Genomic DNA, 12,874 nt, shown 5'->3' with positions numbered 1-12,874 from the left:
ACAAGAAGATAAGCCAAGGCACAATTACTACAGGATAAGATGTCCTATCAAAAGTTATCTAAACTACTAATGAAGGACAATGAAGCTCAGGAGGGGAGGGGGCCTATTCTCAGAAATTATTGAACTTAGTATTAGGAATGCATTGTCAGGGAAATAGAGAAGTCAGATTTGACAATGGGTGACTTCATGCTTCAATATGGCTCCGAGATATGTATGCAGACTATATAATCAATAGATATGACAGATATGTCAACCCAATAGAATGTGAGTATGTAATCTGTAACTATGTGTTACTTTAGGTTACTGAACTAAAGTATATAAGTAGCATACCGGCTGCCTTAGACTTTAGGATGGATACAAATCAGAGCAGGCCACTTTGTATTTTATCCATTGGCTCAATGTGCTGTACTTTGCTGTTTTATGAAAGCTGACTTTTATCTATTGCTAATAAACCTATATTATATACAGCAATTGGGTTGTTGCGAGGTCAGTTTATGAGAAGGTCCGCAGCCCCTTTCTCATTTGGTGACCCCTTTCTCAAGACTAGGACTTTTCCTCCAGGAACTTGTCCAAACCTTTCTTAACACCAGCTACGCTATCCGCTTTTACCACAACCTCTGGCAATGCGTTCCAGAGCTTAACTATTCTGAGTGAAAAAAATATTTCCGCCTATTGGTTTTTCTAAAGAATTTGCATAAAGTACAAGATCTTATGATCTGTGCCCTTAATTGTGTGCTCCAACCAAAACATGACTACGGGGTTGATTCTGTAAGCAGTGCCACTTCCAGTACTGCAGCTTGACAGGACCCTAGGCCCTGGAAATGTAGGCCAGGGTTTCACAGGCCTACATTTCCAGTGTCTAGGGTCCCGTCAGAATCACAGCCTTAGTGACGCCAAAGTCTGGCACTGCCCCTAACCACGCCCACTTCCAGGCTTCGGCGTTACTATGTGATGCTAGGTGCCAGGACCGTAGGAGCTGGTCTTGGAGGCTGCGTAGCGGCGTCTTTTTTTTTTTTTATGTAATTAGTTTTAAATGATGCAGTCAATTATCGCATTGTTTAGCGCTAATTAAAACAAGTTAGGCAGCAGTAGGAAGCCCTTAGCCACCTAACTTTTGGTGTCCCAATGAGAATCCGGGCCTATGTGCACACCCAACAGCAAAGTGTGGGCCATCAATTCTGCACACACACGTAAAATCAGCCTATTCTTAGTGCCTAAACCTACTGTGTGAGCCTCTTTATAAAATTACCATTTAAGAGGCACCCAAGTAGGGGAGAAGGGTGTCAAGAGTTAAACATAGAAATATGATGGCAGATAAAGGCCAAATGGCCCATTCAGTCTGCGCATCCGCAGTAAGCATTACCTTTTCCTCTCTCTATGAGTTCTCACATGCTGTGACATTTCCGAACCTGGGGTCAGCCCTGTCACACTCAGACAGAGCAGCAGTGCTTCCCTCAAGTAGAAATGGTCACGCGCACAAAAGGATTGGGATCAGTGATGCCAGAGCTGTCTATCCGAAGCAGGAATCCAGGCATATCCCTATAGTTAAAGGAAAGGAAAATTTCTTGAGTGGCCACAGAGGGAGCCAGAGAGCGCTGAAGCCTGCTCCTCTCTCAGGCAGGTTTGGGTGTGGCACTAAGAGACTTAGACCTAGTACACACAAGCTAGAGAGGGCAGTGCAAGAGGAGCTTCTATGGAAGACTCTCCAGGCCAAGCAGCTGCAGGAGAAAGGGGCTATGGAATAGCAAAGGACCGAGGATCCAAGCCTGACAGAGCCTTGTGAGGCACAAGAAGCCATGGAAGTTTCTTCAGCTGATCCGGAGCTACTAAAAGCTATGGAGGTAAATGTAACCATTTTGTTTTCTTAAAGACAAGCCAGGCTTGAAAGAAAATATCTTTGGAAACCTGCTAGGGAACATATAAGAAGGCTCCTTGAACTGTGTGCTGTGTGAAAGTTTGTTTTTCCTTTTAGTTTTTCCTCTTTGGCCTTTGTTTGTTTGTTTTTTAGGCCAGACCTGTTAGCACAGGTCAGTCCTGAGGATTTTGAAATTGCTTGGGAGTGTGCTGAAGATCTTTTTGTGGGATACTTTTGTGAAGCAAAACTGATAAAGCAGATTCAGCAATTTTCTCTCAGTCAGCTCTATGGAGCTAGAACCTGCTAATATTCTTAGAAGCTCTCATTTGCTGTCCTATGAAATAGAGCTTAATGAACAGACCTGGTGTTTAAGGAGCTATAGGCGGTTGTCTGATGGTTTGTTTATTCTTTTTATTTTTTTAATGAGGAAATAAAAATGGTTTTTCCTTTTGAATAAGTGTTAACCTGGTGGTTGATTACCTAAAGGCAAGCAACTTACGAAAGCACCCATATGCACTGTTTCACCAAGGACACCTTCCAACTTGGAGAGCACGCCGTATTCATTAAGGCCACTCGATAAGGTGCCACAGCTACCAGAGCTTAGGCCGGGCAGGTGACAGGGCTTATCCCATGCTTTCTTGAATTCAGACACAGTCTTTGTCTCCACCACCTCTTTTGGGAGATTGTTCCACGCATCTACCACCCTTTCTGTAAAAAAGTATTTCCTTAGATTACTCCTGAGCCTATCAGCTCTTAACTTCATCTTATGCCCTCTCATTTCAAAGCTTACTTTCAAATAAAAGAGGCTCGCATTTACGCAATGTAGGTATTTAAATGTCTCTATCATATCTCTCCTCTCCCGCCTTTCCTCCAAAGTATACATATTGAGATTTTTAAGTCTATCCCCATATACCTTACGACGAAGACCACGTGCCATTTTAGTAGCCTTCCTCTGGACTGACTCCATCCTGTCTATATCTTTTTGAAGGTGCAGTTTCCAGAATTGAAGAATATTCTAAATGAGATCTCTCCAGAATCTTATACAGGGACATCAACACCTCCTTTTTCCTACTAGCCATACCTCTTCCTATGCACCCTCTGTATGTATTAATTATTCCATACATAATAAAAACAATCAACATTTCTCTCTAATACTTTGCTTCATCCTCAACATCAAGAAGAACTAGCCCCATCTGCCGCACACCTGAGACTTTTCATCCTTCACTCTGCTATTCCTAGCACTAGGCATAAACTGAACAATATTAAATTAACTCCCCAACGAGGGAGGGAGGAGTTAAAGATAAAAATAGCCTTATGGTTAGGACATTACAATTGTTTTCAGGTCCATATCACACTGGAAAAATGGAACTCTTGGCAACTCATTTATTTTCATCTGGATCGGCGTTCACATTTTCTATATTTTCCCCTCCTGTCTGACCCTTCCCTTTGCCTTTCTTTATTATTATCAGCATGACCATATATTTTGCTCTCTTCCTACTGCCTTCGCCTCTTGTTGTATGCTTTGCAGCTCTTCTCTTCTGTTCTCTTCTATTCCAATATCCCTTGTTTCTTTGTTCCAGCACAACCTCTCCTATGAGAATCACAGCGTGAGATCTGTGATCCAAAGAGTTCTCATTTGATACATAGATAGCTTTCTGATCAGTCTCACAAAAGAAAAGGAGATGTTGATCGTGGGGGTTTTTTCTCTCGGGCTTTTGCTCCTTGAATCTTTGTAAACTGGTCTGCTTGATTCTTTCTGTCAGATTTTCCAGCTGCTTGTTATACTGGAGGTTTTTGTGTATGGAGAACGGGAGATACAGTAACATAGTAAATGACGGCAGATAAACGGTCCGTCCAGTCTGCCCATAAGTTATACCCATTTTAAAAAATACATGATTAGATTAACTTGTCTCTTCTTTGATATTTCTGGGCCATAGACTAAAGTCCACCTGGCATTGTCCTAGGTTCCAAATGCTGAAGTTGCCGTCCAAGCTCACTCCAGCCTATCCAACCAGCCTGTTGTTTGCAGGATATCTACCGTAAAGTCTGGCCAGTAACATCCTCCTGTTCCAAGTTAATGGAATTCCCATTGATGCCCTCCTCATCCCATCCTACACCGAATCACCATGCAGGTCCATCCAATACCGGCCTTAGTTCTTTAATTTAGATCCTTTGTTTTCCAATTTGAAATCCTCTATGTTTATCCATCACCGTTTTCCTCCCCACCATTTCCCTTGGGAGGTCATTCCAGGCATCTACCACCCTCTCCGTGAAGAAGAATTTCCTAACATTGCTCCTAAGTCTTCCTCCCTGTGACCTTAATTTATGCCCTCTAGTTTTACTAATTTTTTCTTTTCGGGAAAAGATTTGGTTCTATATTAATTCCTTTCAAGTATTTAAATGTCTGTATCATATCTCCCCTCTCTCTGTTCATAGTGATACAAAAAAAGTGAGGAAAGTTATATCCATGTCTTATAGTTAAGGATTTACAAAGTAGTGCGCACAGACTGAGCAGGTACTTTATGTCCTTCAGGCTGCTCATCAATGTCATCAGCAAATTTAATTTACGATATCAGGCTGATGATACACAGCTCTTTACATCAGTGAAGGTGACAAAGGAATCACTTTTGACATGATCAAGCCCTTCTGATGGAAATATGGAAATGGGTTTCTGCCAAGAAGCTCAAACTCAACCCCACACAAAAAAACCTAGTGGCTTTACTTGCGGTGACTCTCAGAGTGCTGTTGACAACAGTAGATTAAAGTTAAATTCTACATCTATGCTAATGATATGAAACTACTCATACCCGCTGAACCAGATCTAACCACAGCTTTGAATGAATTGACTATCAGGCTAAAAGAAAGCAGGCATGAGCAAAAATAAAAACAGCAAACTCTGCCTGAACCCAAGTAAAACTGACATTCTAATCTAGCCTAAATTCTACAAACGGTAGCCAAATTTGGAAGCCGAAAAAAATAAGGGTTAAATGTTATTCTCAAAGTGGTGCTCAGAGTTGGGCACCGTTTATAGAATAGAACTTAGTGCCAGGATCTACACCCAATTTGGGGGGGGGGGGGCAAAGAATTCCACAAACTGAAACCTGGTGTACATTCTTGCACCTAAATTAGGAGCATTTCCCTTATTCTAATGCTGCATGGAAATTCTATGAATGCCTCTGAACTGCGCCTGTGCCCCTTTTTATGATCCGTGCATAAATTTTACACACGAATCCCAGCACCTAAAAATATCTGTGTAAATTTAAATTGATGCCAAATAGCACTGATAATTGATTACTGGCAGCAAGTTCCATAACTGTGGCCTAGCTGCTCAGAAAGCCCTTCCTCTAACCTGGGACCCTCATTCCATACTCCTAGCACATGCAACAAATCAAAATGAAATGTGAGAGAGAAGAACATAAATGGCTCCTTCTTCTGAACTATTTGCCCTCTTCTTCTCACTACTCTGCTCTCTGTATCAAAAATTGGAGTGGATTTTTGCCACAGCCTTCAACTCATGCAAGAAAAGGTGTTCTTCGTATGATGTACAGTTTAAATAGAGGTCTGAGCAGGATGATGCAATAGGGATGGGCCTCTGATAATCCAAGGGCAGGAGGTGGCTCCTTGCAGATTTGCAAATTAGTATAAAAGGTCATGCTAACCTATGCCCAATGTCTTCTTCACCCAAGGAGAAAAAAGTATGGAGGGATTATATGCGCCCATATATGGGGCCCGGTAAAGGCAAAAAACAAAGGAGACAGACACCTCTGCACAGAAGAAATCCAATAGACAAGAGCAGAAAGGGCCAGGTCTTCAAACTTTAATACAGGGGTCCCCAAAGTCCCTCCTTGAGGGCTGAATCCAGTCGGGTTTTCAGGATTTCCCCAATGAATATGCATTGAAAGCAGTGCATGCACTTAGATCTCATGCATATTCATTGGGGAAATCCTAATAACCCGACTGGATTCGGCCCTCGAGGCGGGACTTTGGGGACCCCTGCTTTAATAGAAACCAGAACTACAATTCAAATTAATGAGTTATTTATATATTTATTTTAAAAACTTAATATACCGCTTGGAGTCACAGCGGTTTCCAAATAAACATACATAAAGAAAAAAAACACAAATCATTCTTCAAAATATTAACACATATGAAAACAGATTTACAATTCTTCAATAACATGTTTAAAAGATGGTATTAAGGTGATCAAACAACTGTAGAAAAGACATAAAAAAATATGCGTCTACAAAGAGCTTTGGTTTTCAACATCTTCAATCAGTCATAAAAACATCTGACAAGTCGTAGGACTCAACAAGCAACGTGTTTCAGCTAAAATGCCTGCAACAGGAGTCCATACATGTCCTGATAAAAAACAAACCAAATATGAAAATCAATTCTGTAAGAATGAAGGTATAGAAGGAACAGGAGGTGCATTGAACCTGAATGCGCTAAAACTTGATTTGTAAGAGCGTATGTTCCTTTCTTCTTCATCAAGGACATTGGTTGAAAAGGTAATTATCAGTTGATAATTTCCAATATTTTTCACATTAATATCATTCAGACTCCAGAAGCAGGCCGTAGGGCTGAAACACATACGTGTCTAGTCCAAATTCTGTAGGTACCATAAAGGAATTGAGCACCTAAGATCGTCATCACTGTTTTTCTTGCCTCTCGACCTTGAGAAGGTAGCATCTCCTGTTTCTTCATGGGTTTGCCTTCTGTGACATGTCTTATGCTAATTTAGGCCTTGGACCAGTAGCTTCCCCTATCTATCGGGACCCTTTATGTAATTTTTGATGGTCTGGTTTACAAATTTGCGTGTGTTTTCCTTTATTGAATGCACCAGTTTACAAATTATTTCTATATAATATGTGGGGTATCCCTTATCTCAATCTAGGGAGGACCAGTGCCTCTTACACAGGGATACAATGTTTCATAAAGATCTTTAGTTTTCTGTGGCAAACTTTCCTCAAGATACAGAGGTAATATATATATTTTTTTTTTTGGGGGGGGGAGTCTATTTTAACTGTAGAAAATGTACAAGTGGAAAAAATAGTATTGATTCGGTTGGACAAAAAAGCAAGTGAGAGAACATGGGAAACAAAATGAATAATAAAAGTTCCAAGCAAATCTGTTTCTAAATCCATCAACACTAGACTGAAAGCAATTATTCAAAAAATACAAGGAATCCCAAAAGAAAGGGCTTTGTTTGCAACATAAAATGATGCAAATTTGAGTGTATCAAGTATACTATCCAAGAGAGGATTATTGGATAAATCCTATCCAAATGCTGTAAAATATACATGTAAGAAGTAATAAACGTTATATAGTTAACTTCACCTCATGCTAGGGATACAAACTAGAGAATGACATGAGGAAAAAATTTGTCCCCTTCACTGCCCCATCCCCACGACCACTGACCCTGTTCCCACCCCGTCCCTGCAACCACTATTCCCGCCCCATCCCCGTTCCCGCAGCATCCAGTACTGCAATATTTAGCTTATTCCTTCCTTATAAATCAAAGTTCTGGCTGCTGAACTAGAGAAAGAGATGTTCAGCTGGCAGGGCTTTGTTTATAAATTTTTATCAATACAACTAATATACTACTGTATCCTAAAGCAAAAAAAAAATAAATAAATATACATTTTTTTTTTCTATCTTTGTTTTCTGGTTTCTGCTTTCCTCATCTTCTCATTCATTTTCTTCCATCCACGTCTGCCTTCTCTGTCTCTTCCATATGTTCTGTTACTGTGCCTCTCGTTTCCATCTCTCCCTCCACCCCCATCCCAATTGGTCTGCCGCCCAGCTTCTTCCATCCGCTCCCCCCATAATCTGGAATCCCTCTCTTCCCCATTTCCCTTCAGTGTCTGCTCCTCCCCACACCACCTTCCCCAGTTCCCTTCAGCGTCTGTTCCTCCACACCCCATCTTCCCCAGTTCCCTTCAGTATCTATTCCTCTCTAGCCCATCTTCCCCAGTTCCCTTCAGTGTCTGTTCCTCTCTAGCCCACCTTCCCCAGTTCCCTTCAGCATCTGTTCCTCTCCAGCCCACCTTCCCCAGTTCCCTTCAGTGTCTGTTCCTCCCCACCCCACCTTCCCCAGTTCCTTTCTGCGTCTGTTCTTCCCCACTCCACCTTCTCCAGTTCCCTTCAGCGTATTCCTCTCCACTCCACCTTCCCCAGTTCCCTTCAGCATGTTACTCTCTACCCCACCTTCCCCAGGTCCCTTCAGCATCTGTTCTTCTCCACCCCACCTTTGCTTCCTTTCTCCCTCCCTGCTTCTTTACGTCGCGGCAGCAATTTCTCTAAAAGTGATTCCTACCAGCAGCCGGAGCATTGAAATCTCATGTGGCTACAAGAAAGGTCATCTCTGATACAACTTCCGGTTGTGTCAGAGATGACCTTTACGGCAGCCACACGTGATTTCAACACTCCGGCTGCAAGTAGCAATCACTTTTAGAGAAATTGCCTGCTGCGAAGGTAAGGAGCAGGGAGGGAGATGTTCAGATGGCGGTGGCGATAGGGCTCAGGTGGTGGTGATCAGGCGGCTGCAGCAGCGATCAGGCGGCAGCGATCAGGAGGGATGGAGGGAGATGTCTGGGCAGCGGCAGCAATCATGGCAGCTATCTGTATGGAGGGAGGGAGTATGATCGGTGACCGCGCGCATTCCCTCCCTTCACTGTGGAGACAAGGCTATTCACCGATCCACGGAGTGGTGAATGGCCTTCTTCCTGTACCCGCGGTGACCACTTCTTTTCTCTCCCCTGTTTTGGCTGGTTACCCTTGGCTATCCTTGGTTAGCCGCTAGTGACAGTCACCGTGTCATTCTCTAATACAAACCAACTGCAGACAAGTCAACTGAACTGTAAAAATATATTGTTATCTACAGAAAAAGAGACCAGGGAACACACCACACCAATTTTGATTAAAAACTTGACATGCCTGTCTTCTACTACCTTGAATTATTTGTATCAAGTAGAAATGTTCCTTGGCATTCCACTGCTGTTGGTCTGTCTGAGCACAACTGTTATTGGTAAATTATATACCATGTGTTCATATGTTGTAGCTACAATCCTTGAACCAACCACCTTGTGCTGGTTTCTGGAAGAATGGTAAAGTAGTACCAATACTGGCAAGAAGGCATTGGGAAAGGGTCAAAACGATATCAGCATTGAGATTAACCCCCTCTTCTACGAAACTGCGCTAGCAGTTTCTAGCGCGGGGGAGCCGTGCTGAATGGCATCGGGAGCAGTGCGGGCCATTCAGCGCAGCTCTCTATGCTAAAAACCGCCAGCTCGGTTTCATAGAAGAGGGGGTAAGACCCTAAAGCAGTGGAAGAAGGATAAAACGACATCAACCTTGAAATAAAAGCCCCAAATGCTCTGTTCAGGGGGCAAGGAAGGGCCAACAGGATTCTAATAGAGTCATACTTTTGTAGGAACATGAGCTTGTTTGAGGATGCATGAAGTATCCACGTATCTCCCTAGAAAGGTTTGCCAAGGTGAATTTGTCAGAAAAATCTTAGGAAAGGACTTAGGGTTCCCATTTCAAAAGGAAGATTGGAATGTAGCCTAAAGTTTCATCTGTACTAGTCACAAAAGAGCTACTATTGACTAGTTTCAAGTTTATTAAAATTTTGATTTACACACAATATCAAATATTTTCAATGCGTATCACAAAAATAAAATTGGGAGCTAAATAAAATCATTTGAACAATAGACATAAAAACATATCCATAGACGATTAATAATACATAAGGAATACAGAGATAAAATTACATTTGTTTAAAGTAAAAAACCAAAAGAAAAACATCTTAGGGAAGAGCAACATCAGGAAGATTATTAAAAAAAAAAAAAAAAAGCATTAATATTTAAGTGAAACTTGGGCTAAAAATACATATTTAAAAGAAGACTTAATCTAAGAGTAAGTAGGAAGATCATAAGAAGAAAAAAGATTATCTGATTTAAGATTCAAATGCATCTTTATAAAGATAGCTTTTTAATTTACTTTTAAATTTTTCTAGAGAGGTTTCAAATATGGCTTCTGGGATAATAGGATTGTATTATATGAAAAAGGTGGACTTCCCATTTGCTGTAGCTTTCCTGCTGCTGCTACTTGTAGGGCAGGATAAAGTCCCCTGTAGTGAATGACTTGTGGTTAACCATGGGGCAGGAACGGAGACAGAGCCAGCGGGGACAGGTTTAATGACAGAACCCACAGAGATGAGACAGGGACAGAGCCCACAGGGAAAGGGATAAACTTGAGACTAGTATCAATATGTAACAACTTAACCCATCTTAGACAATTAGCAACTGAATTCAGTGATTTAAAAAAAAAACCAAAAACCGCAGAAGCTTCTTTTGGATTTAAATGACTACTGTTAAGTGAAATCATTTGTGTCTTGTCTGCCTTTGATGTGGCAATAAGAGTCCTGTCTACTGATCAGACTCCCACCATCTATAACATCCTTCCATCATGTGCCCAGCTGTCCAAGCATCTTGCTGTTACTGCAGCAGATTCATCCATTATTACTGGCATCAAGGAACATTTCCAACATTTAATAGACACTTATTTTTCTGTTCATCCACTACACAGTATAGGTTCTCTTCTACACCCATGTCTGAAAGACAATCCAATTACCTTCTCAGACGATGTAAAATCATTGGCAACTGAATCTTTGGAAAGGTTTTGCCAAAGCCAGATTGAAAAGGAGAGTTCTATTTGTGATTTATAAACAGTTGAACAGAATATTGTCCCTTTTTATATTTTAATAAAAAGATTTAAATATAAAACCATAAGTATTCGAGGCTTGTGGAAATAAGGACAGAATCCTTGGGAATGGGGCAGAGATGGGGGGTCATGTTATTCTCTAGCCCCCAGCCTAGCATCAGCACAGTAAAGCATTTATCATACAAATTACAAACCCATCCATGTCCCTAATCAAAAAACAGTGTTCAAAAAAAACAGATTTAACCTCTTGCAAGAAATGTTTAACTCCTCACAATGTAAGTGTACTAGGTTAATTCCAGAGCTCTATAAATATTTTTAAGAAGTATCTTTATTTTAATTTTTTTTTTTATTAAACTTTATGATTATGTTAAACCAAAGTAACAGAGAAATAGCTACACATCATTATGGGCCCTTTTTACAAAGCCGTGGTAGCGATGCTATTGCGGTAAATGCACCAAAGCCTATTCAATTTCTATGCCACCGTGGCTTTGCAAAAGGAGCCCTATATAACAAATACTGATTACTTATATCATTAGAAGTATCTTTATTTTAATTATATTTTTATAAGAACATAAAGATACACATTCTAAATTGGGCCAGATTCTATATATGACGTTGAAGGTCAGGTACCCCAAAATAAGGGAATAAACCTGGTGCAAAAGAAATTCTATGTGAAAACCTATTGAATAATGTCACCAGTCCACAAGAAATTTTAAATTTGTAAACAAATATTTAAAAAACAGCGTTTCTTCTGTGCTCAGAGATTTTTGAATGGATTACACCCACCATTAGATCGCTCTCTTCTCAGTCATCGCAACAAGTAATCAATTTGTGTGGAAAATTAGTGCAATGATTGAGAAGACAGCTACCTAATGCTGGGTGTAATTCATTCAAAAGTCTCTGAGCACAGAAGAAGCACTGGTTCTTGAATATTTGTTTATAAATTTAAAATTTCTTGTGGACTGGTGGCTGAAAGTTAGGTGCCATAAAGATCCACGCCTAGCTTGCATCTCATAAAAAGTGTCCGGACTTTATAGAATACTAGCATAGGTTGCAGAACATACCTTATTTTGGGCGTCAGACTTCTGCTAGAACCTTCCATAAGAACGGTGCCCAAAGTTAGGCTCGGACAGATATTAGTCTAAAACAGGGGTGTCCAATCTTTTGCCTTCCCTGGGCCGCATTGGCCGAAAAAAATGTTTCTGGGGCTGCGCAAACGCTGCAACAAGACAGAGGAGGGAGCCGGCAAGATGGTAAACACCCAGGGGCAGCAGAGGAAAACACTGCATCGCCCTCGACCAGGGCCGCACAAAATACTTCATGGGGCCACATGCGGCACTCGGGCCGCAGGTTGGACACCCCTGGTCTATAACAAGGCACCTAACTTTTGGAAACACCCATGCTCCTTCCATGGTCCTGCCCCTTTTTGGGTAACATGAGGGAAAAGTTAGGCTCCATTTTGGGAGTATGTGACACAATTTTTAGAGGTACAGCCTCAGCACCCTAAGGTTCTGGGTTCAAATCCTTGTGATCCTGGGCAAGTCACTTAATCCCCACCAGGACAGAAAGGGAAAAAATGTTTCAGGCTATAAGTGAAAGAAATCTGCATGCAACTCCAATTTTCACGTAACTAAGTACTTAATTGGTTCTTCTTATCATCCATTTAATCAATTCGAGTGCAGACCTGCATGCAAATTTGTTTGCCCTACTTTGAGTGAATATTGAATCTGTCAGAATATTCCTCTACCTCATTCTCAATTTCCTCACAAGCTTATGTCATTTCTAGCAACATTATTTCAATATCCCTTGAAATTCGCAATGAGCCCCTACTTAGAGACTTTGAAATATCGGTTAAAACATGGCTATTTGCCAAGGCTTTTTCCAGATCAACGATTGGTTGTCAGCCGATGACTGTTGCTGGTTCTTTACCACCTTCCCTCATCCCATCTCTCCCTCTCTCCTACTGTCTCTGCGTATGTTGTGATTGGTCTTTATATGACTGACGCTATCCTATCTACCATTGTATTTCATTTCTTTTATGTGACATAGATTTTGAACAACTTTGCTCTGATTTTGCAGTTCTAAAGCAGTATAGAAAGTTCTCAATAAATAAATAAAATGAATTGGGCAGACTGGATGGACCATATAGGTGTTTTTATCTGTCGTCATTCTATGTAGTTGCTACAACCCAACTTCTCTTGTCATCTATAGCTCTCTTCTCCTTTGCCTGCAACTCCCAAGGTAGTTTGTCTTGCCTTTACGTCATGGCCTCCATCTGCATCTCCATCTTTTCCA

The 12,874-nt window shown here is 41.1% G+C and overlaps 1 long non-coding RNA gene across 1 annotated transcript in view; it reads left to right on the top strand.

Annotated features, from left to right (window-relative positions):
• Positions 1-1,682: 1,682 nt before the first annotated feature.
• Positions 1,683-12,874, top strand: part of LOC117360612 — a 108,564-nt gene continuing 97,372 nt past the window's right edge. Inside the window, exon 1 of the long non-coding RNA XR_004539461.1 lies at positions 1,683-1,841. This is a non-coding gene — a long non-coding RNA (uncharacterized LOC117360612). The remainder of the gene's footprint in view (positions 1,842-12,874) is intronic.

The sequence above is a fragment of the Geotrypetes seraphini genome, chromosome 5, assembly GCF_902459505.1.
Source record: "Geotrypetes seraphini chromosome 5, aGeoSer1.1, whole genome shotgun sequence".
NCBI lineage: Eukaryota > Metazoa > Chordata > Amphibia > Gymnophiona > Dermophiidae > Geotrypetes > Geotrypetes seraphini.
Note: the sequence above shows the minus strand (reverse complement) of the source record. Positions and strands in the feature narration are given on the sequence as shown.